This window comes from Chrysochloris asiatica, unplaced genomic scaffold (genome assembly GCF_000296735.1).
Source record: "Chrysochloris asiatica unplaced genomic scaffold, ChrAsi1.0 scaffold00045, whole genome shotgun sequence".
NCBI lineage: Eukaryota > Metazoa > Chordata > Mammalia > Afrosoricida > Chrysochloridae > Chrysochloris > Chrysochloris asiatica.
Genome location: NW_006408563.1, coordinates 5,445,659 through 5,450,178, shown reverse-complemented (window position 1 = coordinate 5,450,178; position 4,520 = coordinate 5,445,659).

Sequence of the window (4,520 nt, the reverse complement as noted above, 5' to 3'; positions counted from 1 at the left end):
TGGTAGCATATGATCAAGAGCCAATGATACTGAAGGAAGAAGTCCAAGGTGCATTGAAGGAATTGGCAAAGAACAAGGCACCAGGAATTGTTGGAATAAAAATTGAAATATTTCAAGAAAGTGAGGTAGCACTCAGTCATCTCTGCCAAGAAATTCGGAAGACAATTATCTGGCCAACTGATTGGAAAAGATCCAACAGAATGTGGAAATCATAGGATAATACCTTTGATATCCCATGCAAGTAAAGTTTTACTGAGAGTAATATGGAAATGACAGAGAACTTCTAGAGGTTCAAGCTGGATTCAGAAGATGACGTGGAATGAGGGATATCATTGGTGATGTCTGATGGATCTTGGCTGAAAGCAGAGAACCAGAAAGATGTTTACCTGGGCTACCAAAAGAACCAACAGATCTGTGTTGGAAGATGAGCAGCCAGAGTGCTCCTTGGAGACCAGGTTAGCCAAACTTCATCTCTCATACTTGGTACATATTGTCAGGAGGGATCAGTCACTAGGGAGGGATATCATGTTTGTTAAGGTGGAAAGTCAAAGGAGTTCTGGTAATGTAGTGGTTACAAATCGGGCTGCTAACCTCAAGGTTGACAGTTCTAAACTACTAACTGTTCACAGAGAAAGATGAGGCTTTCTGCTCCCGTAAAGATTTACAGCCTTGGAAACCCTGTGCTGGGTCACTATGAGTTGGAACCAACTTAACAACAACAACAACAAGGTGGAAGGTCAGAGAAAAAGAGGAAGACCCCCAGCAAGATGGATTGGCAAAATGGCCAGCATCAATGGATTCAAACGTGGTTAACAATTGTGAGGTTAGCCCAGGACTGGGCAGTGTTTCGTTCTGTTGTGCATACGATCAGTATGAGTTGGTACTGACTCTATGGCTCTTAACAACAACAACATACATTCTAATCCTGAATTATAATTTGTTAACTTCCCTAATAAACTTCAAAATTGTGCCTTTTATCAATGAGTTTTGTGTGGCCATTATCGACCCCCGCTGAGATATAGAGGGTGCTATTGGAAGGATGGTTGGTGTTAGAGTTGTTAAAGAAAGGTGGAGGTGGGGCTGAAGAGGTCTGACCTCAGTCTCATAGGAACTGGCCTTGGACTGGTGCTGATGAGTTTGTTTCCCCTTCCTCCTTGGGAAGTCAGAGGAGGTCAAAAGCTGCCTCCATGCCTTTTTTGCACACGCCACATTCTTCCGTTCCTGGTAGATACGAATTTGGCAAGCTTGTGGGGAGAGATACATTATTTAACCCAATATAATCTTTAAGAAGTGCTTAAGAAAATGGAGGCACAAAGAAACCAAAAACACAGGCAGTCCCACTGCAGGGTCAATGTTCTGCCCACCCTTACCCTACTTCTTCTCTTACCCTCTTACCTATATCCCCTCTCATCCCTTGTCCTCTGCTGCTTCCACTCACTGGATGTCTGGAGCTCACTTGTCATTCTCAGAGGGGCCTATGTGTCCTTTCTGAGAAGGTCCCGTTAGTGCCTCCAGGAAAGTAACTTCTATGAATAGCCGAGGACAGGATAACAGTTCTTGACTCCGTTCATGTTGTTGTTGTTATGTGCCGTGGAGTCGGTTCCGACTCATAGCGACCCTGTACAGGGTTTCTGAGGCTGTAATTCTTTATGGGAGCAGAAAGCCTCATCTTTCTCCCGCTGAACAGCTGATATTTCGAGCTACTGACCCTGAGGTTAGCAGCCTGATTGGTAGCCACTACGCGACCAGAGCTCCTTGTTGTTGTTAAGTGCCGTCATGTTAGTTCTGACCCTTAGCGACCCTGTAAAAGAGTGACTGGTGAGCTTGAACCGCCGACATTGCAGTTCAAACAGCTTTGTAGTCTGGCTCATTAACCCACAGTGTCACAGAGCTTCTTATCTACTGCTTATTCTATTCCTTTCTGGCCATTTATTCTTGGCTGTCTCCCTCCTTGGAGCACAGGTGTCTTTGTACATCTCTCCAATTGTTAGTAAGAAAGCCACTTTGTTTTTAGTCATTTGTACCAACAATTCCTGACACACGTGTACCTGGTGTGGTGCTGTAGACTGAAGTATTGGACTGTAAATTCTGTTTGAATCACAAGTCGTGGTTCAAACTCACCAGCCGGTTCTTAGAAAAACTATACAGGATTGCTATGAGTAGGGACTGACTTGACTGCTCTTAACAACAACAACAACACCTAGGTTACAGGTCTAAATTATACATTAGTAAACATCTGCCTATACCAAACCTTTGGTATAATAATCTTCATGCTGCCAGGGGACCCAAAAAGAGTCTGGGTGGTGCTGTGGGGTACACATTGGGCTGCTAACCACGGGGTTGGCAATTCAGAACCACCTGCTTTTCTGTGGGAGAAAGATAAGACTATTTGTTCCCATAGGATTTGTAGTCTTGGAATACCTGCATAGGTTTCTATGAGTCAGGGTCAATTTGATGACTGTGGGTTTGGTTTTGGTTTGGGGACCTAAAGGTTAATTGTAGTTAAGGAGGGAAGCAGAGACCAGTAGGTGGCAGAAGATAAGCTATTTAGACCGAGGCTGCAAACACTTTCAGTTTACAGCTAGTAGAGCTCCAAGCTGAAAAAAAAAAAAATATCTGCACGCTTTACAGAAGATGGAATGTGCCAATACCTGAGTCTTCAAAGTCAGGAAGCAAGAAGTGATAGCAGCAAATCATAGCAGAACCAGAGCAGGACGATTAATCTATGAGGAGTGGGAAGGAGCTGCAACTTAAGCACTAAGGCATGAGAAGTCTCAGACAAAAACCATAATGTTGTTGTCATTAAGTGCTGTCAAGTCAGTTATGACTCATAGTGACCCTATGTAAGGCTTCCAAGAAGCAGTTAGTGGGTTTGAACTACTGATCTTGTGATTAGTAGTGCAGTGTTTATCCTCCAGCAGCACACCAGGATTCTACCAAAACCAGAATAGGCAGTCACGGTGGTAAGAACATGGAGCTCTGATGTGGCACGGGAACTTCATTCATTCACATGCTGAATAGGTGCCAGGCAAACTACTAGGAATGGTAGTGCTAAAGCCAACCTGGGCATGTCCCTAAGGTGTCCAGAAGTAAACACATAACTAAAACAAAGAATAATTAGTAGCATAACAGTGTATAAAAGACAGCATTCTAGACGAAATGGGACAGAGAAGTAGGCAAGGAATGCCCAGGAAGAAGAAACGGCATGGGAGAAGTTCTTAGGTAAGGAAGATTATGACTTCCTTAAAAAAACAAATAAAAAACAAAACAAATCAAGCCTGTTACCCTTGAGTCAATTCTGACTCATGGTGACCCCACGTATAAGGAAATGCAAATAGCAGTCATGAGAAATAAGGTTAGATGAATTGGGGCTCCCTCATGAATGGGCTGAGATATCATGTTAAAAGAGGTCTCTCCCAACCCCTCCTGACTAAAAAACAAAAAAAATCATAGGATGCTATTGAAGGGCTTTCAGAAGGGAAGGTATAGAAACAAATATGGCTTTAGGAAGATTATCCCGACAGTATTACAGATAATGAATTATAGACGACTCAGGTTAGAGGCAGGAAAAAAGGTTTTTGAATGTTTCAATGAACAGGCAAGAAATGAGAAAAGCCTGGAATGAAAGTGTTGCTCTTGTTAAGTGCTGTCAAGTCGATTCTGACTCATAATGACCCTGAATAGGGTTTCCGAAGAGTGGCTAGTGGGTTTGAACCACCAACCTTGAGGTTAACAGTCCATGCTTATCCTACCGCACCACACCAGGACTCCCTGGGATGAAGTTGTTGCTGTTGTTGTCATGGAGTCGATTTTGATCCATAGCAACCCCATATAGGATTTCTGAGGAGCCACTGGTGAGCTTGAACTGCCGACCTTGCAGTTCAAACGGCTGTGCAGTCAGGCGCATTAGCCCACAGCGCCACACCATGAATGAAGAAGCAGCAGGGCTGAATGTAAGAGAGTATTCAAGAATGCAGAACTGATGTAACTAAGGACTCTTTGGAAGTTCCAGTGGGACACAGGTGATATTATGTCCAGTTTTCAGGCTTCAGAACTTTTCAGGTAGTTCTCGAAACTAGAACACACAGAAGATGGGGTCAGTTGAGTACTTATTCAGGTGAAAAATCACTACAAACCAGTAAGAAAAAGATGTTACAATAAAATAACAGACAAAATTCCTAATAGTCACTCTCCCAAAGAAGATATTCAAGTTTTTGTAAATAGGGTTAAAAGCACCTTGCTTCTGATGATTAAATGATCTCCCTGGTCTCCAATAAGTCAGAGTTCAATAAGTCCAATAATAATAGCCCATTGATATTAGCTAGCCAGGCCTAACCAGCCTCCTACGCCACCCTCTGGCCCACAGAGAACAATGACCATTAGCTTCTCACATTCTTCATGCTTTAGGGAATGGTTGTCATCTGGGTCCTCCAAGGGAGGAGAGACAGCTGGGGGTTCTCAGGTATTACGTAATAAATCCATTTTAACATGTTCACATTACTGATCTATTTAACCCCTTT